Source organism: Rhinolophus sinicus, linkage group LG04 (assembly GCF_036562045.2).
Source record: "Rhinolophus sinicus isolate RSC01 linkage group LG04, ASM3656204v1, whole genome shotgun sequence".
NCBI lineage: Eukaryota > Metazoa > Chordata > Mammalia > Chiroptera > Rhinolophidae > Rhinolophus > Rhinolophus sinicus.
In genome coordinates this window covers 8,006,890-8,034,003 of record NC_133754.1, presented here as the reverse complement: position 1 = coordinate 8,034,003, position 27,114 = coordinate 8,006,890, and the positions used below count along the sequence as shown (strand labels likewise).

The window sequence follows — 27,114 nt, the reverse complement described above, 5'->3', positions numbered from 1 at the left end:
ACACAAGGGAGGAGACTGAATCAGAACTTCTTCGCGTGGTATTTTGACTTGTCTGAACACAACTTCATTTCTTAATGACAGATCTCTCATTGATATTCCAGAATGATTTGGTACAGTGACGGGAAGAAACCATTATTCTGGGAATTTGCTTCCCACATGACCTGATGCACAGATGACCTTAGTGTAATTAAAATTAATTATAATGCTATTTAGAGCCGGCCCTGTTTACAGATTTCAATTGTACAGTAGTTTTTCAATATGCATAATGTTGAGGATGACAAAATTGCAAACTTGAGCAGCTCTTATGTTTACCCTCCTCCTTTACTTGAAAAGCTTTCAGAAAGCGTTTTGACAGTTTTCATAGCAACATTATGTGATTACATTCTTCTGCCAAGAAACTCATAAACTAAAATATGGAACAAAACAAATGCTTCATTCTAATCTTGGTTTGGGATTGTGTAAACAAAAGCATTTTATATATCAAAGTTTTTTTTCAGTATTTATGCAGTTGCATATTTCATTTTTTGGTCCACATCAAAAATTGAAGTGGCATTTTATGTTCTATTTCTAATCAGTTGCAGGAAAGTAGTAATTCCATTACCTTTATCAGTACAAGCCTTCACCATTTTTCTCTCCTGGGCTTTTGCCTTCATTTTTCAGCCAGCAGTTTACCTACGTTCTTTCTCTCCCACCTGTAATCCATCTCCCTCACCACTGACATAGTGGTCTTTCTAAAACACAAATTTACTTTGCATCCCTCTGCTTGAAAATTCTTAAATATACTCTCCTTTTTTTATAGCATAGCAACCTAACTCCTTAGCATGATGGATAAGCGTCTGTGTGACCTTGCTTTTTTGGCACCTTTTTTTAGCATCCTCACCCCACCATTTCCCACCTTTTTTTTAAAGCATCCTCACCTACCATTTCCTCTAACAACCTTCCGTAATTCCAGAATTTGGAACTACTCACAACTTGATGCCTTGGCATACTCACATGCCATCGGTCAACTCGTTCATGACCCAGTTCAAGACCCCCAGACTGAGTTGTGTTTCATCCATGCTCCACAGAACCTTGAAACTTTTTCTGTTAAAATAACATCACATTTCAACAATTTTATATATAATATGCCTGTTTGCCCCCACTGAATTTCTTTCTATCTTTGTAGTCTCACTGTCTAGCTAGCACATAATAATAGGGCTTTGAGAAGTGTTTCTGAATAAATGAAGGTAATGGAGAACCCAAACTTCTCTGTATTTTCGTACTTTCACAAATGAAAACTTAGACTTCCCGCGAGTCCACACGAGGGGTGTGTGTTTCATGAGCCTGCATGCACTCTGGGAAACCAACGGAAGATAAACAGCAGGAAAGAGCAGTTGCTTAGAATCATTTGTTGTTAGCTGTTCTCAGAAATATTTGCCACATCTGAATTCTTGTTTCTAAAAACGAGGCTTGCCAACTTTGCATATAACTGCCAAATTTTTATTTGTGATTCATAAATGTGCCCTAAAGATGGTCTTTCTCTTCTGCAGACATTCAGTGTCTACAATCTATATAAATACATATACTGATGACCTGCACAAAACAATGAGACTTCAGAAAGAAAAAACAATAATGAAGATGAAATTTTCTTTCAGATAATATTCAGCCAGAGATACTGACTGAATTTGGGTGGTTTTTAGGCCATTTACAGCTAACGACTGCTTCATTGTTTCGTGATGCACATGGGAGGAGGCTTGTTTGTGACTTTCTTCCCTTTTCGAACATGAAGAGTGAAAACTGTTACCCGTGTACTACAGATTCATGTTCATTTCAGACTAGACTGAAATCTCACTTCTAAAATCTTCAAACATTTAGTAGTATTTTTTCTACACCCACCCCAAACAACCAATGGTCTGTTTTTCTTTTGTGATTTCATAGTCCAAAATGCATGTAATTAAATGCCATCTTCCTTCACTTAATAGACATTTTTCTACCATCTCTATACTTGGCACCTGAATAGATGCCAAGAGTACAAACAAAAAAGACTTAGCTCTTATCTGGTAGAGTTCATTTGTTTTCATAATTATTTTTCTACAGTCCATTTAAGAAATTGGGAGGACATTTTTTAAACCAAGTATTCCTCAGAGTATTTCAGAGAAGTGGTCTCCTTCCACGCTAAAACACTAACTAAATTCTGTGTCATGAAGAAGTAATCCTATTTTTATATTCACAGTTTTTGTATTTTTAGGTCAGCCACAAATAGTTTTTGCCCATCACTTGTCAAGTACATCTTTCATCAAATCTGTAGAACACCATTCATTTCCACAACATACGTGCTGTGTGTGATCCAAGAGACTAGGATTTGTACAACATGAGTTAAGTTTCAAGTTTATTTTAGGAAGGCATATATCCTTATTAATGACACATACACCAAATATATGAGGTATACATTGTGAACCCAGAGTAGAGGGGAAATGTAATGCTTCCTGGTATATAAGGCTCCATTTGAATTTATGGGTTGATATTTCCACCTCTTATTTTTATTGGGGAGTATGGAGAAATAATATTTAACAGGTAGCATACTTATAAGTATACTCCTGGTATTTGCATGCTGCAATGCACTGATACATAGATGAAACAAAAATATTTGAGACATAAAAAATGAACTTCTCTGAAGATTTACAAATGCTTCATTCTAATCTTGGTTTTGGCCACATAATAGGGTTCATTGGTGAGAAGGAAAAAACTGCCCTTTATTGTCAGTAAGTATGGAAAAAACCTTACTTGTAGGTAGATTTACATTTTGATAGGCATATTTTGATACTTTATGCTATTCCCCTTCTGCATGAAGTATCAACTATTTCTATGTCCTCTGGCAAAAGAAAATTCTTAGCTTAATACATCACTCTTTGTTCCACATTATACAAGGTCCACAAAAGAAGGCTCAGAAAGCTACACTTTACCCTTATATTCAGCATTTTGGTTTTTACCTTTTAATAAAGATACCTTTTAGTAACTATTTGCCTTCTGTTTATCATCATTGAAAACACAACAGTAGAGTTCCTTTTGTCCCTTACATTGCAAAAGATAGTTTTAATTTAGCCTTTGATTTATTATTTATAGTTAAGAATTTACTACATTTTGGTAGTCTGTTTTGAAACTTGTATCTGAAAGATGCAGATCATGTCTATTTATTACACAGTGGGCTCTGTTTGCTGCAGAAAAGGGTGAAACTTTTAACTGCTTAGCACACTTGCCAGTGAAATATACCTGACAGAGCAGAGGTTATAACTTTGGCTCTAATTACTTTTAATAATGGTAAGAAAACGTGAGTTTTGTTTGTTTACATGCTGTTTACAATGGCATAATTTTTTAAATATATACAACAATTGAGATATTTATTGCATACTATTTTAAAGATGTTTTATGTGTCTCCACCTTTGGAATATATTGTTACAGTTCCTTATACAGATCATTTGGGTGGCTTTGTTAACGTAGCTAGCAATTTTTATGACTACTAAGTGACCAGTTTTCTGTGCCTTTTATTGTGGGATGCATGACTATGTATTTATTGTACGGAAGTCACTGACATGTATATTTTTGTACTTTGCTGAGCGTAATGGTTGATCTCAATGTATGTGACGATGAGAGAAGCCTTTCCCAAAGGGCACTGCCTTCAGGTCGTCCTTCTCAAATAAAAAGGATGCATTTGGAGAATGTGTGAAGCCTACATTCTTTCTGGTGGGAAATAATAGTGTTTTAATTAAACTTTTTATTTTGAGATAATTGTAGATTCACATATAATTGTAAGAAATCATACAGAGAGAGAAAGATGCTCCAAGCCCAGCACAGGCAGCTACCAGCAACAGATCACTTTGTAGTTCCTGCCAGGCGGCCCCAAGCCAGACATGAGCAGCAGCTGGCCTTGGCCTTCTCTGGAGCCCCTCTCCAGAGGCCCCAGAACCAACACATCCAGTGACTGTCTCCAGACCACACCAGAGTACCACCCAATTAATGCCACAAACAACACACCCAAAGGTGGACTGGGCAGGCACAAAAGGAGCTCTGCTAAAGCAAATCCCACTTCATGGGGTGAGCCTGTGCACTATAGATTGTCTGTGGTAGTCATGGCCAGTCTTTATAGCCAGTCAGCCTGAAGGTCCATCCCTCCCAGTGCATGCCAACAGCAATCAAGGCTCAACTACCGCAGGAGGGCACACAAGGGACACACCTGGAGCACCTGGCTCAGGTGACCAGAGAGACTGTGTTACTGGTCCCCACAGGACACCTACTACATAAGGCCACTCTAGGAAGACATAGCAGCTCTACCAAGTACATAGAAACAAACACGGGAAAGCAGACAAAATGAGGAGACAAATATACACCAAATGAAAAAACAGGACAAAATCTGCAGAAAATGAGCTAAACACAATGGAGTAGGCAATCCACCAGATGCACAGTTCAAAATACTGGTTATAAGGATGCTCAGTGATCTCAGGGGTAACTTCAGCAAACAGATAGGAAACCTAAGGAGATAGAAAACAAAAAAGAGCCAGTCAGAAATTAAGAATATAATAAATGAAGAATATATTAAAAAGAATCAGTAGCAGATTAGATGAAGCAGAGGGTTGAGTCAGCAATCTGGAAGACAAGGTCACAGTAAACACCCGATTGAAAAGTAAAAGAAAACAGAATTTTTTAAAAATGAGGGCAGATGAAGGGACTTCTGGGAAAACATCAAGCATAATGACATTTGCAGCATAGGGGTACCAAAAGGGGAAGAGAGAGAGAGAGCAGGGAATTGAAAACCCATTTAATGAAATAATAACAGAAAACTTACCTAACCTGGCAAAGGAAATAGACATACAAGTCCAGGAAGTGCAGAGTCCCAAAAAAGATGAATCAAAGAGGCCCACACCAAGACACATCCGAATTAAAATGCCAAAGGTTAAAAACAGAGAGTCTTAAAAACAGCAAGAGAAAAACAGTTACATAGAAGGGAGCTCCCATAAGACTGTCAGCTGATTTCTGAACAGAAACATTGCAGGCCAGAGGGATTGGCAGGAAATATTCAAAGTGATGTAAAGCAGAGACCTACAACCAAGATTACTCTATTCAGCAAAGCTACCATTTGGAATTCAAGGAAATAGAGAGCTTCCCAGACAAAGAGCTACAGGAGTTCCTCACCACCAAACCAGTATTACAAGAAATGTTCAAGGGACTTCTTTAAGAAGAAGAAGAAAAAATGTGTATTAAAACTACAAATAAAATATCTCAAAGAAAAAAAATTCTGACACAGGCAAACACTTAATAAAAGCAGTGGATCAACCAGCACTAAAGCTAGTAAAAAGGTTAAAAGGCAAAAGTAGGAAGATCATGTGGAATTACAACAGTAAATTAACACACAAAAGAAGTAAAAAACGACAAAACAAAGTTTAAGGGAGTGAGTAAAAATAGTAGTGATTTTAGAATGTGTTGGAATTTAAGCAACCATCAGTTTAAAATAGACTGCTATAAACAGGTTGGTATATATGAAGTACATGGTAACTACCAACCAAAAATCTACAAGAGATATACAAGAAATAAACAGAAAGGAATCCAAACAACAGTATAGAAAGTCATCAACATACAAGGGAAGAGAGCAAGAGAATCAGAAAAGAGAAGAACTACAAAAGCAATAAAACAATAAAATGGCATTAACTACATCTCTACCAATTAATTTAAGTGTAAATGGATAAATGCTCCAATCAAAAGACAAATGGTTAAAGAAAATGTGTAATATATATATATATATATATATATAGTGAAATATCACTTGGCCATAAAAATGAATGAAATCTTAACATTTGAGACAAAATGGATGGCCCTAGAGAGTATTATGCTAAGTGAAATAAGTCAGAGAAAGACAAATACCATATGATTTCACTTATATGTGGAATCTAAAATACAAAAGGCCAACTCACAGATACAGAGGACATACATGGTTGTCAGATGGGAGGGGTTGGGAGGCTGAGTGAAAAGGGTGAAGGAGTTAAGAAGTACAAATTGGTAGTTACAAAATAGTCATGGGATGTAAAGTACAGTGCAGGGAATATAATCAATAATACGGTAATTGTATGATGCCAGGTGGGTATTAGGCATATTGAGGGAATCATTTTGTAAGTTATATACATGTCTAACCACTATGCTGTACACCTGAAACGAATGTAATATTGAATATCAGCTGTAATTGAAAATTAGAAAAAAATACATAAAGTGAAATACTGATTGCAACCTATTAACATGATTTTATAACCCACTAATGAAAGGGTCAGCAAACTTTTTCTATAAAGAGCCAGGTAGTAAATATTTTTGGCTTTGTGAGCCATGTGCTCTCTGTCAGATCTACGCAACACTCTGCCACTGCAGCGGGAAAGCAGCCATAAACAATATGTAAATTATAAGCATGACTGTGTTCCAATAAAATGTTACTTACAAAACCAGATGGCAGCCCAACCTCTGCACTAATGGGTCACAGCCCACAGTTCTACAGTTCTAAAAATGCAGCACTAGTTCAACCATGTCCCGTGCTCAGCTGACAACCCAAGAATCATCTGGAAAGCATGTTAAAAAATGTCCAGGACCTACCCCAGACCTATGGAATCTCTGGGGAAAGGCTCGAGAACACCACTTTGATCACCCTCCCTGGGTGATTCTTACCTGCAGTCTGGGTTAGGAATCACCGATCTCCAACCTCTCCAATCACCCCATCTCCTATTTTACAGAAGATAAACTAAAGCTCAGAGGCTAAGTTCTGGGCTCAAGGCAATAGTCAACAAATTTAAAGAACCCAGCTCATACAAACTAGGGACTCTGTCCACAGTGCCATAAGGTTGGAAATTAGTAACAAGAAATCTGAAATAGAACATAAAACTTACCTCTTATAATTTGTTCAGTACACACATCCCTGCAGAAGTCAGCAAAAGTAATAACTAATAAAAGGACAGAAGCCAATGCGCATTAAACTGACAATAGAACATTAAACATCTCAAATCTACTATAAAGTGTTGTTTAGCCCAAAGGCATAAATGTCTAAAAAGCTCATTACACCATGATGACAATTTCTCAACCAACAAGAAACGCAAATATGTAACATTCTAATTAGCTTAATTATGATTTGGTGAACTATGCAATTTCAACTAGAAGTCGAATTATGAAAGCATTTCAGCTGATTTGAAAGTGATTATAGCATGATGGCAATATGCTATATTTTATGCTTTATTTTATTTTTTTGCTCTGAAGTAATTTTTAAATTTAAAAGTAAAATTTGGTCTTTCTTTTTATTAAGATAGAAATTATCTAGACTTAATGTATGGGCTTCAATACATTGAAACAATTAAAATGAGTAAAAATAGGCACAAGAAAAAATGGAAGATTAATGACTTATTTCATTGTAAAGCTCTGTGAACTTAAATGATAATTTATATTCATTTTATGCCTACTCATATTTGTTCTGCAGTCTGATAACTTTAATTACAGAGTCTTTTAGGTATTAACTAAAGTCATTTCTTTCCCTTGTATTTTGAGTCTAAATAAAAGGAAAGCGTCCAAGCCTTGCTTTGAATGGCTGTTTCTTCCTCATCCTTGTCTGTTTCATTCCCCCTGCACCCCCTCCCCACACTCCCTAAATCACATCCCTATTGTCCTCCCTACCTCCACTGCCAACAGCACCTCTTCTCTACCTGTCAAGCTCCTGCTTATCCACAAGGTGTCAACTCAAGTGACCTCCCAATGGAACCTTCTAAAATTCAGCAAGGCAAGTTTAGACTTTCTGGTCTCTGTTCCCATTACACTTTGTTCCCATTATGGGCATACCTTGACTACAGCAATTTATATTAGCTCATAATTATTAATGCAGCTTTTTTCCCACTAAATTATCTGTTTCTTAAGGACAGAGCATATATCATTCATCTTGTCTCCATCACATTCCACAAAGCATGGCTCATATCTGGTCTTCCAAAAATACCTGCTGAATGAGTGAAGAGAATATGTCACTTGCAATATTGTGTTTAAAACTCTTACATCTGTGTTCATTGGTGACATTTCACTGCCTTCTCTTGTTTGGGAATTAAGGTTACAGTAGCTCATACATGAATTCAGGGAGTACTTCCTCTTTTATGATGTGAAATAATTTGTATAAGAATAGAGTTGTCTGTTCTTGAAATGTATGGTGGAATGATCTGTAAAACTGTCCAGTCATAGCTTTATTATTTCCTCCTAGTTTCTTTGGGTTTGTTCTCTTTTGTTTTCCTAACTCCTTGGATTGGATGCTTAGTATATTCTCTTTATTAATAAAAACATGTAAAATTATCAGTTTTCCTCCAACCCTACTTTACCTGCATCCCACAGGTTTTGTCTATTTTATTGTTTTTAGGGGCTGTGATGGATTCAAGATGGTCATCTGCTTGTCTAGGAAGCCAGGGGTCAAGGTTCAGTCCCCTAAGGGAGCTCTGTGGGCTGAGCTCTATCCCCAGTTAGAAAACCCAGGCAGAATCCCAGTCAGACCACCAGCCTCACATGATGGAAGCAGGAGACAGCTTGAGTTCAAGAGAGAAATCCTGGGGTGCGAGGACTGAAGAGCAAGTCCCCCAGACACTAGTTCTGCACTTGACACTGACTCCAGGGGATAAGCCCTCCAACGGGCCCTGCTCAAGACTGACCACACATGTGCGAGCCTGCTGTGGACAGGGTCATGCATCTCACAACTTTCCATATGTAGTCTCATTAACATGTAATTTCATATGATATTTAATAATTTATGATTTTTGTTTTTGGACTCACAAGATATTAATGTGTTAAAGGCAGCTTTCCACTCTAGACGTGATCTAGTCATAGCTGATGGGATGAGTGCTGCTGTAAGGTGTTTTAGCTTAAAGGGGGTGGGCGCTTCCTGTTAGACTCCACAGAGGGTGGGGTCCTGACTTGGCTGTCTTCCTCCTAAGACCCTGGGAGCCCTGGAAAAAAAGCTCAGTTTAGCCATTTTGGCAAATGCCCTCAGATAAATCTGATCAGTGATAAACTTAACTGTCTTGGTTCTTGTCTACATTTAGATTTTATCCAGCATTTTCAGTTATTTACAAAGGGCAATCTGTTTCTTTTTGTTAACCAAATCTGAATCTGCATTGTCCCATATGGTAGCCACCAGCTGTGTGTGGCTATTAAACACTTGAAATGAGGCTGGTCTGAACTTAGGAATACAGGTCAGATTTTGCAACTTGGTATGAAAAAAGGAATGTGACGTGCTTCGATACTAATTTTTATACTGGTTAAAAATCGAAATGATAATATTTTGAATATATTGAGTTAAATAAAAATACATTATTGAGTTAATTTTGCATTTCTCTTTTTTTAATGTGGCTACCAGAAAATTTAAAATTATATACATGATTTAGGTTAGATTTCTTTTACACTCTGATGGTTTAAATAATCTAGTCTGCGATATTATTTAGGAAATGTATCTGGTTTTAATTATAGTATTAAATTAGTCTTGTATATTATGAATGCTCAATATATATCATTAGAATACTTATTAGTTTATATTTTATGAGCATAAATGGAAATTTTATTTTTTCAATTGGATAAGAATTTTTTAAAACTGTGTTCTAGTTATTTTTGAGAATTTTTATTCTAAAAGAGCATATAATAAACACTTGATTTGCTGTTGGTGTTATCTCTTGGAAGTGACAAGACTTTGGCTTATAGATTATCATGTTATTTTAGAGAATAAAATATGAAGGTAGAAAAATCTGGACAGTGTCAGGCATGTTCCCTAGATTTTAATAAAGTTGATACTTAAAAATTAAGGGAGGAGAAAAAGTTGTTCAGTAAACGATGCTGGAATAGTTAGATATGCATAAGGGAAAATAAAAATATAATAATCCCTCCATCACACTATACTCAAATATATTACTAATAAATAAAAGACATAAATGTGAAAAGCAAGACTCAAACTTCTTAAGAGAAAATATAAGAAAATGTTTTTATATCATCAACATAGGTAAGAATTACTTTAAATAGCCCATTTTAAGAAAAGATTCGTAAATTTGACTAAGTAAAAACATAATAAGGTGGTGTTCAATAATGAACAACATATAAAAGTTAAAAGACAAACCACAGACTGGAAAAAATATTTTCAAACATACAAACTACCATGGATTAGTATCCATGACATATGAGTATAGGTATGTATATATGATATATATGTACATATGTATATAACATGTATGCATATCTCCTACAAGTCACTTATTTTTTTTAAGTCAGGTTTGTTGAGGTACAATTTACAAACAGGAAAACTCATCCTTTTATAGTACAGTTCTGTGAATTGTGACAAGTGCATACACATGTGCAGTCACCACTACAATTAAGGTATATAATATTTATTTCATCTAAAAAAAAGTTCTGTAGAGCCTCTCCCTCCCGACCCCCCAACCTTCCCAGCTTTTGATAATCATTGATGTATTTTCTATCCCTCTATTTTTGCCTTTTCCAAAATGTCATTTAAATGGAATCATATGTCCAGAGCTTTGTGCGTCTGGCTTCTTTCACTTGGCATAAAGATACGTGTTGGAGCTCATTCATCTTATTGCTTGTATTAGTAGTTTTTCCTTTTTTATTGCTGAGTAGTAGTCCAGTATATGGATATACCAGGTGGTTTATTCCTTAGTGGAAGGACATTGTTCCCAGTTTTGAGCGATTATGAATACAACCACTATAAAAATTTGTGTACAGGTTTTTATTAACCCACATGGATAGAGGCCACTTTATTTGTTGATATACTTTCTTAGTGTGTTGTCAGTCTGGATTTCTGAGTGTCTCTTGAGCCTAGATTCCCTGATGTCGTATTCTGTCTGCTTTTTGGATCACCTCTTGTACTTGGCACTAGATCCTTGACACCTGCTGTATTCATGCATTACCTTTGGGATACGGAACTCTGAGCTCCAGACTGGATTTCCACCTAGCTCTGTTGCCGAAAACCTGTCCCAGTCTAGTAGTTGAGTGTAATAGATAGCCCCAGCTAAGAGTGATGAAAATTTACAGCTCTCAGCACTTGCTAAGCTTTCATACTTCCTTCCTAACCTGTGTCAGACTGATCAAATTAAACACTGTTGGTATCCAGGCCCTCAAAATAGAAACCCATTTATTAGGACACAGCTGTCTCTCTTTTCCTTTCTTCACTCCTCAGACCTAGAGATAAAGTACTTCTTGGCAATATAACCCTCTGTCTTAGAGATGGCAGGGGCATCGTGGGTCCTTTACGTGTGCACCCAGGAGACATGCATGCTCCCGAGCTACTTGCCTTGTGAAATGCCACTCTTTTGCCTTAGGGCTCCTGAAAACTCTGCATTTAAACAGCATGCCCTTGGGCTATCTGAAGATTTCTCTCTGGCTCTGTGCTACGTTGGCTGCTTCTCTCTAAGACCCCTCTGTTTATCTCCCTTTTTGAGACCAAGGCTTATGCCTGATTTAGCCTCTTCAGCAACTGGAACACACCCAACCTGAAGCCCATTGTCCTCAAGCCTACTGACTCTGATCCCAGACCTCCATTGCTATTTTGTCCCCATTCCACAGGCCAACTCTCAGGCAAGCATGTGAAAAGAGAGTTCAAGGTTATAGTGGAGCAGAGATGTGTTTGTTGCCTAATTGATGCCTATTGCCCAATTCTGAGACACCTTTGGGAATCAATAACCAGCAAGACACAGTCTCTGCCTGCCTTCAAGTGGCGCAGCAGTCAAATTGGTTGTATAGAAGCAAAGATAATGGGTGAAGCAGGAGCTAGGCAGAGTCGGCCTAGAGTAATTTATCCCAAGGAGGCTTCCTGCCAAATGTCTTTTCAGGAATTCTCAGGGGGAGTCAGATCATTGGGGATAAGAAGTGCGCCCCCTCCTCCAAGTGTACTACAGAGTTTTCTAGGGACCAGGTGACAGTAGAAATCCCAGCGTTATTGGCCTATGGCCCTCCCTGTAGGGTAATGGCCAATGACCACAAATGACGAGCAGAGATGAGGTGGCAGGCTCTGAGCACCAGCCTTCTGCTTGCATTCCATTTGTTGAAGTCCTAGACTTTTTCCCAGTAGATCCAAGAATCTGATGTGACAAGAACTACATATTCCTAAATGCACTTTATTAGTATGACGGATAGGAGTTGAATTGGCAGGATGAAGGAGAAGCTGATGAATTTGAGAGCTGTGGAATCTGAGAGCATTTAGCTGTAGTTGTAAGTCACCAATATGGCGGCCGTAATGCTGAGGAGGTGAAATGGGTGTCATGCAACCTTGTGAAAAGTTGCAAGGAAAGCAGTTACCAAGATGTTACTGAGACAAGTAACATGCCAGTGGGGTTGTCCCTGGGTACCACTGCTGACATACCATTTGAAGGTCACTTTGGCTTCCTTGAAGAAGCCTGTCAGTTATCCTTTGTGGCTTAGAATTCCTCAACATATTTTACTCCTACAAACACTGACAAAGAAAATTAAATTAAGTCCAAGAAGCACCTTTGTTAGAAAATGTAGTTTATGCACATTTGGTATTCTGGGGTGAGGGTGGATGACATTTAAATAAACAAGTATATGAGAAGAAAGAGAAATGACCAATTAGTTATCTTGGTTGTGGGAAGAATCACAGTGAAGATACAGCTTAAGGGTGTGGCTAGTTATTTCTGCCTGGCTAGCAGTCTGGGGTGGTATCCTGGGACAAGTCCATTTCGAAAAGACAGGTTAAAAAAAGGGTGTTCTGTCTAAAGAAGGGTATAAATAGGATATCATTATAATTTATCTTCCAAACAGATATTTTTGAGAAAGAAAGGAGGTCCTGAGTGTACCAGAATGGTACATGATCGTACCAGGTAAAAGCAGGATGTAAAGTCACCCTGAATATAAATACAGGCGGGTCCTTAGACCAGAGCAATCTTGTCGATGCTTTTGTGGAGGTAAAGGATGACCGATATGTGTGTCCCAGTGGCTTCTGGCTGGGTAGAAGCACTTGTTGTTGGAACAGCCGTGAAACTGGTTTTGTATTACTGAGAGGCAGGGAGCTTAGTAAGGAAATCCATTACGAAGGTGGCCCAGGGAGACTGAATGCTTGGCAGGGTCACAGAAAGCCCTGGCTTCTCCCAGCAGGTGTTTGTTCTTGCATATATCTTGTACATCATTACATTCCATTGCTTTCACCTTTTGACCTGCAGTAATCTGAGGTCATGAGTCAAAGAAACTCGAACCTTAAAGTGGGCCCACGTGAACAAATGAGCAGCGGGCAGGATTCTCGACAATCTTCTGTGACATGCAGGTGACTTGAGAGAGACCTCTCTGAGGGCCAGCAAAGGATTTGGTTGGTTGCTTCATATATTATTGCCATTTCAGGTTGAGGGACAAGAGGTCCAGTACAAGCTGGACGAAACATTGTGTGGTGTCACAAAATCCTGTCCCCTGTGGAAGTGGTGAATCAGATCATTGAAAACAATGAGAGGAAGCATTTGCCATGTCCTGGCAGAAAGGACTGGTCTACAGGTGCTGTATGGTATCTAAGAATCAAGTGTTATTTCTGCAGAAAGAGCTGTTTGTAAGATGGTGTTGTCCGGCCATGTTTTAATGAGGGGATGCTGTAGCAGAAAGCAGCATTACCTTACAGGTAGAGAATATGTAGACATAAATGAATGTGCCTAAGGAGATGCTGGTGTGGAGAGGCAGGTAATGATGCTCAAGAATTGCATAGGATAATGTGTGCTTCAGCAGACTTTAATTGAGGACCTTAGCTCCTCCTGGAACTTAGTTGAGAATTCTTAGAGTTCGATTAACAGTAAAGTCAGCAAGGTATGTTCATGATGATTTTTTTTAACATTATAAAAAATGCAGACTAATATTAAAGTTTGAAGGGCACGGGGTTTGACACTAAAGCCTAAGCAGCATCTTGTAAAATGTGGATTTCCCTGTCACATAAGAGAATGTCCTTTCCTTAAGCCATATACAAAAATGAGTGTGGTCTGTTATCAGACTTTATTTTCCTGAACACCTTATTTTCGCAGGAGTTTATGTGGCAATTTCAGAGTAGCTACTGACCCTCTGAAAAAGAGAAGGAAACATTACAGGTCATTAACCTGTTAAACAAGAGCTCTGTAGGAATCTTGTTACACCAATTATACCCTGCCTACAGGCATGATGTTTCAAGATAACAAGATCTTTGTAAGAATCTTATTACAGCAACTGATAAGAATAGCAACCTGTATAATCAAATGTGAAATAAAAACACACTTTAAAAAGGAAGACTTTTTAAATCTATTTACAGATAAGAGCAGAACATGACAAAGAGATTGGGACCTTATAAATTTGGGCTCTAAAAAGAATATTTAAAAAATAAATTACATAGGGGCCTGCCTGGTGGCTCAGGCGGTTAGAGCTCCGTGCTCCTAACTTTGAAGGCTGCTGGTTTGATTCCCACATGGGCCAGTGGGCTCTCAACCACAAGGTTGCCAGTTCAATTCCTCAACTCCTGCAAGAGATGGTGGGCTCTGCCCCCTGCAACTAAGATTGAACATGGCACCTTGAGCTGAGCTGCCTCCCGGATGGCTCAGTTGGTTGGAGCACATCCTCTCAACCACAAGGTTGCCAGTTCGATTCCTCGAGTCCTGCAAGAGATGGTGGGCTCTGCCCCCTGCAACTAAGATTGAACACGGCACCTTGAGCTGAGCTGCTGCTAAGCTCCCAGATGGCTCAGTTGGTTGTAGCGCGTCCTCTCAACCACAAGGTTGCTGGTTCGACTCCCACAAGGGATGGTGGGCTGTGCCCCCTGCAACTAGCAACGGCAACTGGACCTGGAGCTGAGCTGCGCCCTCCACAACTAAGACTGAAAGGACAATAACTAAACGGCCCCCTCCACAAGTAAGATTGAAAGGACAACAAGTTGACTTGGAAAAAAGTCCTGGAAGTACACACTGTTCCCCAGTAAAGTCCTGTAAAAAATAAAAAATAAATAAATAAATAAGTAAGTAAATTACATAGATGCTAAGAAAGTTGACACCCACTGTTTATAAAAATAACCTATTTCATTTTAAGACAATGAAAACTATTTCCCCCCTTATATTGGAACTCAAATCCACTGCTTTCCCTCTGAAATAACAGAAGTCTAAGACTTTCAGCTTCGGTTTATGACATCCCTGTGAGTCTTCCCTTCTCCAGGTGAAATACTCACAGGCTACATTTTACATACGACACATTTTCTAGTCCCCTCGCAGCTGGTCAAATGTCACGTGGTTACTGGATGTGTGGACTAGCTTTGCGTAGCACCACACCCTGTTCTGTTAAGCACCACACTAGCATTCATGTGTCCTACGGTTGTGTTTGCTATATTTTGGTAGCCACATCCTTCAGAGGAAGGAGACTGTGCTAACCATGAAGTGATGTGGACCAGGAACCCAGCCAATCAGAGCCGTAGGCTACTTTGGAATTTGTGCGAATTGGCTATGAGGAATCCTTGTCTGTCCTTCAGAAGGTTGGCTGATTTCACAAGTTCCTTTGTGGGGAAGGGGAGCAAATCCATTCAAGGATGACCCCAGGTAACGCAAAACAAATAGGGATCAAAACTAGTGTGGGGCTAGACTAGACATCACTAGCATAGTTTCGTGACTTAAAACCCCCAATAGAACAGGGATTTCCTAAAGCCTAGGAAGTATTCAAGTTCTGCTACTTTTCAGCCTAGATTTTACCACAATGTTTAATGCTTCCTGGGCCAAAGTAGGCATGCAGTTTTCATGCTTTGCATGCATAGTACCTACTTTTAAAGATCTAATCACAAAGATATTTCTGTTGAATTTCATGTGAATTATCTAATGAATGAGGATTCTCTTATCTGCGTGTTAAATGAACATTTCCTTTGAAAAGCAAAGCAGCCAAGCAACAAGGAATTATCCCAGGAACAACTAGCTCTTGGATCCGTTTTATCTTGTCATAGGTTATGACAATATTCAAAGGACTTCGCTTGCCCTTTAGATTCCTAATCCAAGGGAAGTTAATATCTTTTTTTTAAGTAGTAAACATGTGTGCTGTTGGCTCACACAAAGAAGAAGTCTATTTCACCTTTGGCAAAAGACATTTATGAAAAGTTGTGTATAAATGTTTTTGTGTGTTAATTATTTTTCCATTTACTTATACTAAATGCTTTTGAAATGTTTGATTACATTTGTGCTTCTTTGAATTAGAAATGTCTGTAACATAAGCTTTTTATAAATCTTTGTACTTCTTTTAAATAATTAACTCTATACCAACCATGTAAATTCAGGAGAGCAATGATATTTTAAAAGTGCTCTCTCATGAAGTAATTACATTTAGGCATGATTATCTGGTTTTGAATTTCAGACATTTATACATTACATTTTCTTAAAAGACAGTATGTCTATATTTTGCATATTGTAAATTCAGTCAGTAGTTAATTATGATGATTTAAATCAGAAGAATCGCTACATTTGAGTATGATATATAATAGCACTCAAGTGTATTTTGCTAATTCAAGAGGTCTTTAATTCGGAGTGCCACTTTTGAACTAATATCTGTACTAATAATCCCAGTTACGATTTTAGAAGTCATTGAGCATTTAATGAACACCTATATAAAGAAACATTACTAGGTATCATATTACAAGAACAGTTAAGATGTGTTTCTGTCTTTCAAGAGACTCATTACAAAAGAGGTAAGTAAATAAGTTATAAGCTATATAACAGACAGTAGTGTAATATACATGCCTTTAAAACAAAGGCATGAATGAGATACTTCATCTTTTAAATTTAAAAAGCATTTTACATGTTTAAATGGCTGATGAAATTATAATGTACACATTTTTCCATTTTCAGAATATTTTCCATTGGTTTGTTAAGTATTATTACAGTAAAGAATGCATGTAAACCAACTGCTGAGAAAGTAGTCAGCTCCATTATCTTTTCCTGCATTTTCCAATGTTCTACACAATAAATGTATATTAAATCACTATCATAAAAAAAAAAAAAAAAGAAATCCCCCAAACTGAGCAATGTGGAAAAGAAGGACTTCACATCTCTTTCACAAGTGAACTGCCAGCTGGGCCCATCACTCAGGCAGGAAACAGGAATTCAGCAAGTGGGCCAAAGGGAGATCCGAGTTTTCAGACAGGAAGCGATCTGGAATCTGCTTCTGGCTGTCCGAGATTGCTAGTGTAAAGCTCCAAAGCTCCTGAGGAAAGATGATGCCTGCCTTTGTAGTCAGAAGGTCATTAGGAGGATTAAGCTGAGAGGCTAGCTTTGTGCAGTATGCTTAGTTCCACTGAAAGGTAGAACCAGACGGAACCAGCTAAGTTTAGTCTGAACTATGACATTTAGTGCCCCATGTGATCTAGAGAAAGTCATTCAGCCCTGCTGGGTCATAATTCTTTCATGGCATATAACCCAAATGTCTTGGCTCCATTAGACTACATAAACAAACGAACGTAAGGTTTCCATTAAATAGCAAAATGACATTGGAGGAGACACCACCAACTTGGTTGATAGAAATTAGCCCACTAAAATGTCCCCTGGGGACGTGTGATCTTAGGTACACTCAGACTCAGCCTGTGTCATCCGACCTGTCACACTACTCACTTGGCCCCTGAGTACACCACTGGCCTTCCCTTCTCCACGCCCCCCCTCTGTAGGAAATATGGCAGGGGACACTTGTGTCCCCTGCTAGACCATTTCAACTTCCATTAATTCCCCTTACCACAGCACATACTGGGCTTATAACATTGATGAAAATTTTGCCGAAGACTCCTAGTGTTAAAAAATGATTAAAGAAAAACAATTTAGGGAATACAAATAAACACTTATTTAACACTTCATGAAGAGGACAGTCTCCATTCGGAGAAATGGGAGAGAAGGCAGGAAGCTTTTAAAGGATAAAGAATAAAGAAAAAGGAAGAAAAAAATAGAAAATATCTGATTGGCTGGGGCTGCATCACCAACCTTGTTTGGCGTGAAAAGGAATAAGGAAATAAGTATAGAGCTCAGAGTTGGTTTTGTGTTTGGGGATTGGCTGAGTGGATATACTGAGTTTCTGGTCTAATGAAGCATCTACAGGAACATGAAAGTTATCTTTGTTTTGTTGATGTGTCACCCTGGGCAGGAGCAGCTCCATCTTGGGCCTAAAAATTTATTTCAACAGATCAAGGGACAGAAAAATAGAACACAGGATAAACTGTGAAGATCCCTTCCTTCCTTCCTTCCTTCCTTCCTTCCTTCCTTCCTTCCTTCCTCCCTTCCGCCCTCCTTTCCTTCTAGCAGAGGAGAGAGACAGACATTAAATAAGTAATCACTCACATAAAATCATTATTTTTATAAAAATCAAGTTGATAAATGCTTTGAAGAAAAAGTAGAGTCCTAGATAAGGCGAGGCTTACTTAGTTTGGGGAGTTCGGACAAGAGTTCTTGAGGAAATAGAGTAGAGCTGAATAGTGACGGATCCATGGGTATTCAGAAGCTAAGGCGGATGACCAGACAAAGAACATTCAATACTGAAGGAACAGCTTGTGGGAAGGCTCAAGCAGGGAGGGTCTGGGCCTATTTTGAGGAACTGAAAGGAGAACTGTCTGAGCACAGAGGAGAAAGCTAGGTATATCATGGGTAGAACCACAAGAAACCAATGAAGGGTATTTAGCAAGAGAGTGACATGGTCAGATGTAAATTGCCTGAGTAGAAATGCCAACCCTCTGGGGATGTACCAAAAAACATGGAGTTGTATACTTGAAATGGGTGAGTTGTATGGTATGTGATTGTATCTCAATGAAGCTGTTAACAAAAGAATCAAGAACTGGGGGCATCTGTAGAAATGGATCTCAAGCCTAAATTTCTTCTCACTTTGCTTTCGTTGTACTTCAAAAAATTGGCCACAATGACTGTCTTGCTAGGGTGACTTGGGAGGATTTATGGCTCTATTAATACAAGTCAGAATGGCAGAGTCGAGCCCATTTTCATCTAAGTTAGCAGTACCAAGCAGCTGTTTCAGTTAATCATTATGACTGCAGAAGGCTCTAAAAGAGGCCTCCGTTCTCTCAGCATTTTAAAGGAATGGTCTTAATTTGTTAAAATACTCTTTCTCTTTTTAGCATTTTTCCTTTTAAGAAGTAAGCCTATCGGGTTTCTTGAAATCTTATTTGCGTTAAAATTAAGGTATCAGCTGAACTTTAAGATATTGCCTCAGAGCTTTTAAACATTTATTTTCTGTTTTTTCAATCTTGATTAGGAACATATGAATCATTAGTTATTAAATACTACACAGGTTCAAAATAGCTACAGAGAAAGGGAGTATGAGGTTGAGCAGGTGGCAAAGCTTCCGTTTTCCCCCTCTGAGAAGGCCAAGATTTCTTAGGGAAGCATTCCTGGTATCTGTCTTAGTTGCATAGTTCCTCAGCTGGTGTGCGTGTAAGTGTGTGTGTTTAATTTCATTTGGCTTGTGTTGTTGACTCTTAGGTTTTTATAAAACTTTATTTCATTTGCCTTTCCAGCTTCTGTCTAACTGGGGTATGCATGCATGCAGAAGTGTAATTCAGACTTAATGACTTTGGGTGGAGGCTGCTTAAATTGCCTTGTTTTATGTATGAGGAAGCTGAGACTCAAGGATAATAAGGTACCTTGATTTGGTTGCCTCACCAGTTACTGAGAGGTCTTCCAGAGGGAACTCTCACGTATCCTGACTTCTGTTTCTTCGTTTTCCAGCCTTCAACCTCTACTTTTTTTCAGATCTCATACTTAGGAATGACTATCGTCTTTGAACATCATTTTATGTTGCTTTTTCTTAGAACTGACTTTAAGAATAGACAGAAGTGGTTTTCTGTGTGGTGTAAATGGAGGGGGGAAAATGGAAGATGACTTTCCTTTTGGGCCATTCGTTTTCCCAAGTAACAACAACAACAAAATCTATTTCTCCTATTGTAATTAAATAGCAGTAACTGAAGATGTGTCCAGATGTTTTTAACAAAAGGCAGCGAATAGCACCAGGGCTCGAATGGCTTTTTAGAAGAGGAATGTCAATTCAAGGTCATTGGAGGCCGAAGTCTTTCAGGACTGTCTCTCACATGGTACTGCAAGTCTCCTAATCTACTTGCTTCCTTTGTGGCCTCCACCAGATCCATTCTTTGCAGGGAAAATCTTTCTTTTTTAAAATAAACATTGGTGTCTCCCCCCTATTTAAAACTCTCCAGTGTTTTCCACTGCACTTAGAATAAATTCCCTTTGATTCCTTTCTTGGCTTACAAAGCCTACAGGATCTGGCTCGTGTTTGTTTACTTCCTCGTACTTTTTCATATTTTCCTCCTCAAACCTAATTCTGGGGCTTTGAATTAGTAGTTTGCTTTGCCTGGGAATGCTCTTTCCTCTGATATTTGCATGCCCGTTATGCAAATCACTACTTAGGTGTCTCCTCCTCAAAAGGGCTGCTCTTCAAGTGGCCAACCAATCACAATCACCATCACATCATTTATGGTATTTTCTTTGTATAGAGGTTAACACCAACAGATATTTTTTTCTTTCTTCTCCCTCACCCAATAAGCTCCCTAGAACCGGGACTTATTTGTCTCCATCACTGCTCAGACGACAGCCTGGAGTAATGCCTAACATATGTAGGAGCTCCACAAACATTTGTTGAAGAAATGGACATACGAATGCACCCTTTCTTCCCTGCTCCTCTCTTCCAAACAGGGCAGAAGGCTTAGAGAGGATACACTTAAAAATGCCTTTCGTCTGTCAGGTACTTCCACCCTTGAGGAGTACACGTCCTTGAGGAGACTGAAACTTGACTGACTAGCCCTTCCGAGTCTAAGAGGAAATAATCACATAGTAGCTTTTCATCTAGGGCTTGCTTTCTCCGTGACCAGTGCTTTTACTTCCCGATTCCGATTCCTCCTAAGACGTAAGGGTGAGCACTAGGGCCCGGAGATTCCTGGATGCTAATTGTTGAGGTTCGGATAGGGCCGTTGGCCTGGTGCGCTGTGAGTGGTCCTCCCTAGAGATGCTGGGGAGAAGGGGCGGAGCCACCCAAAGGCTAAGCCTTACTTGGGCCGTCAGAGCTGGTGGGGCTGCCGCTTGGGAAAGGGCCCCGAGAATCAGAAGAAAGCTAAGCCAGCGTGCGGCGAAGGAGTCCAGCTGACCCTAGGCGGTAAGACTAAGGGGTCGAAGGGCTGGAAGCGGGGACTGAAACCGAACCTGCAGCGCAAGCCAAGGCTCGGGTGTTTTGCCAGAGGAAAGGGTTAAGCGGTTTCCACGGTAACGGGCCAGGAAGCGCGCAAGACGTTCGCCGCAGGTTCGTAGGTCAGCCTCGAGTTTAAAGCTCCCACGGCTGAGCGGATGCTGCCCCATGGGGAGGCCGCCTCCACGTCACGTGACGCGCGGGGCCGCTCCACTAGCTGCCAGGAAGCACGTGGGAAGGTTTTTCCTTTTCCTTCTTTCCTTTCTAAAAGCCCACCCACTTTTGCGCGGGCTTGGTCACGGAGTTCTTCTCGCGAGAGGCGTGTTACCCTCTCGCGAGAGTGAGTGGGAGGCGTGGGGGCCAGGTGGTGGTGCGGGCCGGCGCTGCGGCGGCGGAAGCGGGGTGGGCAGGGCGGGGGCGGGCCGCGGGGAGGGGAGGGGGGCGGGCTGGGGGCCGGGGCGGGAGGCGGCGGCCGCGGGCTCGGCAGCTCGCGCGACCGGCCGTTGCGAGCCGGTGACATGCCTGTGAACCGCCCCAGGTGAGCCAAGTGCGGGGCCGCCGGCGGCGTGCGGGGCCGCGATGGATGGAGCGGCCGTGCCGCGGCGTCCCAGCCCTCCGCCCGCCCGCGGTCCTTGCTCTGACTTCGGGGCTGCGCAGGGCTGCGCCTTCGCTGGGCGGTGGGAAGAGGGCGGGAGCAGCGGGGCGGAGGGAGGAAGCCCCCGGCGCTGGGGGTGCCCTCGGGTTCCAGACGGGGCTTCCTGGGGTCCGGCGGAGCCGCTTGGAATGACAAGTTCAGTTTCCGTCCCCAGGGTGGTCTTCAGAGCCGTGTCCCCTCGGGGCGGGGCGGTGCGTTCGCTTAGTGAGTGTTGGTGCTGCGCGCACGGGAGCGTTTGCAGGAGGAGGAGGACGCTGCACTGTCTCCGAACAGCATCCTTCCACTGTCAGAGCCCTGAGCTCCAACGAGGCGCAACCCGAATCTTGTGACAGAAACGGAAGGCGTCCAGCGGCAGCTCCTCCGAGTGTTGATACTTACATTTGCTGTCCGTTTTCCTCTAAGCGTATCAGTGGCTTAAATGCTGGCCATCGTATTCTGAGTGGATTGAGTGGACGTCTGTTATTCCGGCTGCCTTATAATATATACTTGGTTATATATGCGTATGACCAAAGTATAAAAAATGTTGGCAAAATGAGTGTGGCAGTAGAATCTAAAGCACCACCGGGGTATGACTTCCTAACAATTCTTTTCTGTTTACCGTCTCCTCTAAAGCTTGTTAAATTGTAGATGGTTTAGCTTAAGATGTTAAGGAAATTGCAGTATGAGAAATACGGCTGAGACATAGCTCGTGGCCTTAGTGCAAACCGGAGTTGAAAATTCCGGTTGTTTTTTCAGCTTTGTAATTCTTCAGCCCCTCACAAAGCGCGTAAAACACGTACGCTGTCCTTAGCGTGTGCCCACCGCGTTAGGGATGTTTAGTGATGGACACAGACTTTGATATGACTGGAACTACTCAAAGCATGTAGCGAACTCAGAAAATGGAGGGTACTCCATAATGCATAGATGGTTTTAATGTCTTATTATTTTAGAGTAAATGGCAGCACAGTTCCCAGCATGATTGGTGTGATTTAAAATAGTGCCATTTAATGAATCTTTTTAAACACACAGTCACGGTTTTCAAGGAGTACTCTGGTTATTCATACTTTTTATGTTCCTTCTGGCAGCCCTGACACAAGGGTTGTTGACAGTGAATTTTGCTGGTGTAGCTGTAACAGAACAGTTTATGAGAGATCACAGAATGTAGGGCAATCAGAACAAATGGGTTCCCAGGCAGCACTGATAACTAGTGATTAGTGTATGTACCCACATAACCGCATTAATGATAAGGACCTAGCAGTATCCTCGTAGGCCAGTGATATGTCCCACTCGATGAGGATATGGGACTAGCCACCGACCCTTAACCACAGTCAGAAATTCTCTAGCTTCTAAACTCGGGGGGTAAGTCTAGAAGCTGAAGAAGTCTTCCTTTGCCTTTAGAGACTGGAAGGACATATAAATATATATATCGTGTATATACACATAATGTATATTATGCGTGTACATATATACACAAACATACATTAGTTTTTTAATTCTAGGGACTTACTGTCTGGAAAAGGAAATCAAGCCCCATCAGATGATACATTATAGCTCATTTTCAGGGAAATTTTCAGCTACAAATAAGCAGTGGCATTCTGTCTATACTTGCAGAAAATGTGAAAAACTTAGAAAATGTTTTTTGAGACTGGGCAAAAGAAACTGATCTAGACTTGAAAAGTTCCCTCCCGTTCCATCTTGGCAAACTGATTTTCGGGGATAGAAAAACTGATTATTTTTTTTGCTGGTCTTTATGACCCTTTGGCAAAGGTTTCAAGCTTTTAGGACGTATTTTTTATTTTTCTAGCCTTTGAAAAGTAATTGAAGTCACTTTGGGTAGGACAATTATTTAGGTAAGCTGAATTTGTTCTTTTCTTGTCAAGTGGCCTGCCTTTTAGTAATAAAATCAGCCACTTAGAGGGAACGAAGGGTGGGGACAAGTCAGGAAAAGATCTCAGCTTGGCTTGGGCTTGAGTTAAGGGTGTATAAACTGGTGAAGTGGGGAAAGGAAAGAAAAGTTCTTTATCAGCTCGAAACAGATCTAAATGTGTTCATCCTGCCACTCATCTTTATATATAAAAGTTCATTTTATTTTAAAATATGTGTTAGAAGTTAAGGCATTTGAAATACATAGAGACTGGGAAGGATAAAAGTTAACATTTTTGGATTAATCTGAGACTATTTCATGGGAAGAAATAAGATACATGATGTAGTGGCTGGAAACACAAAGGAGGTTACTTGGGGGAAATGAGTGAAGAGTTTGCGTTTTGGAGAGTGGCATGTCTGTTAGTGCTGAGCCTCTTTTTTCCTCATCCTGCAAAGAGAGTTCAAATACCTCAAAAAGTTATTGTGAAGTACACAGTAGCTGCTTGCACAGTGGTTATTTTGACCTCTTTTAATGGCTTGAGGATTGTTTGGCTGCAAGAAGTAAAAACCCATTTGAATTGCTTAAAAAAAGGCGTTTGTCGGCCAGGTGGAGGACTGTCTCTGGGGTCCAGCTCGCTGCCCGGGCACCAGAAGCTCTTCAGGCAGTTGCTCTTCCAGTTTCCTCTGGGAACCCGTCGTCTTACATCTCTGCTGCTCTGTGCTGTTACGGCCCAGATTTTTGTTCAGGTTGCCCCTGTCTTTAAAGCTCTTGGTTTCTGCTTCCCCATAACTGCGTTTGTCATGAAACTGGTGTGTCATGGTGCCAGTCAGACTCACGTTGACTTTGCAGGGCCGTCCCCAGCAGGTACCTCCATATCCTACTTCTGCATTTCTGGGCAGAGAACCAGATCCCTTAGGTCTCTACTTCTAGTCTAGTTGGCTGAGGCTGGGGGAAGATGGGGATGGGAAAATGGGTAGAGGGAAAACGAAGTGTAGCCCACAGTGTGTACTTCTCTAGACGGGGTCCCACAAGTTCGCTAAGAAAGGGGTTGTGGGCAGGGAGGCGATGAAGGTGCCCTGCTGTAGGTAACACCCTGCAGTTGGCGTTTCCCCCCAGCTGCCTTGAACTTGCTCTCAGCAGTCGTCTTTTTCAGGACAGATTCTAGATGTGAGTTAAGGCAAATTCCACAATCATTCCATACCTCATTTTCCTTACATGTAAAATGGGTGTGATACCAACTTCTGTAGTGAGAAATGTGAATGTTGTGTGACAGTATGTGTGCAGTGCCTGGCTGGCACAAGGGAGGCATGTGCATATTAGGACTGAGTGTGTCCTGTGTGGCAGCTACTGGCATACGGGCTCCCACAGCATTCAGAGATGAAAATGTCATTTCTGCCCTCAGGAGTTTCCATGTCTAGTGCTCACCACTCCATACTTAAAACTGTTTCTTGACTTTAGTGACACGAAATTCTTCCAGATCTCCACGTCGCCTGCTTTTCAGACTGCTGCGTATTTGTGGTCCTTTGCTTGCCTGCCCAGGATTCCTTTATCACGGCTGTTCCCTTCGATTCTCCCTTGATCCTCTGTTCTTTCCCTGTCTGTGGGATGAGCTCTCAAACTCTGTATATACAGGTAATTTCTGGAGTAACATCTCTAGCTCTTGACCACCAACTAAATGTGTATTATTTAGGTGCCTTTTGGATCCTGTATTGACATAAAGCACTGTCTTCCAGTTAACGCTATAATTGGCAAAGGTTCCACTTTCCTTCTAGTTCCGTAAGTGTGAAACCTTCAAATTACTTTTCACACTCTTCTTTTTTAATGCCTTTTATGTCTTTTCAGTTCCTAGGTTCTGCACGGGCTTGTAGGATGGCTCTGAGGTGCGAAGCACTGGGCCGTTTGCAAAGCAGAGCCATGCATTTATGCCTGCTTGGAGTAGAGCTTGTTACTATTTGCAAGAGCTGCTGAAATGCCTTTTCGGCAGTATACTCATAAGTCATGGAGTCGCAGACGTGACTGAGAGAGAAATGTGTTCCTGAGTTAAAACTCGGAATGTATTTTTGGTTAAAAATTGGCTTGTCGATGGCGGTTATGTATAAGATTCAGAACATGTTTCAACTTCTAGGCAGCATATTCACATTGAAAGCCTCAAAATTAAAGGTTTGCTTCTTTTTATTTTTTTTAAAATTGTGTTTATTATTGGTGTGTAGGGAGTTCTGGAGTCAGCAATTCATACTTAGTATTTTGTCAATTAGGCCCATGTTGTTATTTGAAATATCAATTGCTGGCAAGGTTCAAACATACTTTAGGAGAAGAAGTCGATTCCTACCTGGAATGCACAGGAAGACAGTAACTTTTCTCCACTGAAGGCCTGAGAAACAGGTGGCAGAACAAGTATCCGGGATTAATTTGTCAGCAAGTCATTAGGTGGGTGGCCACAACAATTTTCTGTTTAAAGCTGTCACTCTTCCCAGCAATGTCCCTCCGAAATTCATATCCTTGATGAAGTTTTCCTTTACCTGACAGCTTGTTCAGCTCACTAAATATGCGACTGTGTGTTATGGGGTTAGAGCACGTGGGAATGAAGAAGGAGTGGCCCTTGAATGGACACTCCCTGAGAAGGGGCACTTTCCACTGTTGTGTCCCACTCATTGTTACGCGGACACTCGGTGAGCGTGGGAATTGGATGTTACTGACAGTCCAATGCAGGGCATCCACGCGTGTAAATGGAACTGTTACACAGGGACTCTAGTCTCCCGTGTTAAAATGGAGCAGTCGCGATTTGTGCTCCCCGCCACCCCCCTCCCCGATATTTGGCAATGTTTGGAGACTGTTTTGATGCTGCTGGCATCTAGTGAGTGGAGTGGGTAGAGGTCAAGGACGATGCTAAGTGTCTGACAAGCGCAGGACAGCCCCTTACGACAAAAACTTATCTGATCCTAAATGTCAATAATGCTGAGATTGAGAAACCATGTAGAGGTACAAACAAAACATACTGTGAATGCAGGGATGCTGTTGACTCGGGATTAAAAAGTACTAATCAATAGCCGTGGTGTGTTTAGATTCTGTCAGTTAAACAGCAGGTCTGTACCCAAGGAGGGAGCTAGCGCCTGAGTGCCTGGTGTATGCGGTTCTGTTTTTACCTGGGTTATTTCATTGCGTGCCGACAGCCATCCCGTGAAGGTGGGCCTTAGCTTCCTCATTTGCAAAAGGGGGTAGCATCACATCTACGCCACTGCTTGCTCATCAGGTATTATTTTATTTATGTTTTTAGTAGTTGCTCTGGGGTCTACAAGATGCCTTGAACTTATCAATATCTCTCTCATAGTGGAGGACTTTACAACAGTAGTTTTTCCTCTCCCGCCCACCATATCCTGTGTGTTACTTTGTCATACATTTTGCTTCTACCTATGTTGTAAACTCCATC

At 40.8% G+C, this 27,114-nt stretch overlaps 1 protein-coding gene across 4 annotated transcripts in view; it reads left to right on the top strand.

Moving 5' to 3' along the window:
- The first annotated feature begins 21,009 nt into the window (after positions 1 to 21,009).
- AKAP11 (A-kinase anchoring protein 11) overlaps positions 21,010 to 27,114 on the top strand; it is a 48,748-nt gene continuing 42,643 nt past the window's right edge. For 2 of the 4 annotated variants that reach the window (XM_019749793.2, XM_019749789.2), the window contains exon 1: positions 21,588 to 21,727. The gene's annotated coding sequence lies outside the window, so the exon portion shown is untranslated. Of the gene's footprint in view, positions 21,160 to 21,187; positions 21,304 to 21,587; positions 21,728 to 27,114 lie in introns of those variants that run through there. The other 2 variants (XM_019749790.2, XM_074329331.1) reach the window with 2 other exon arrangements.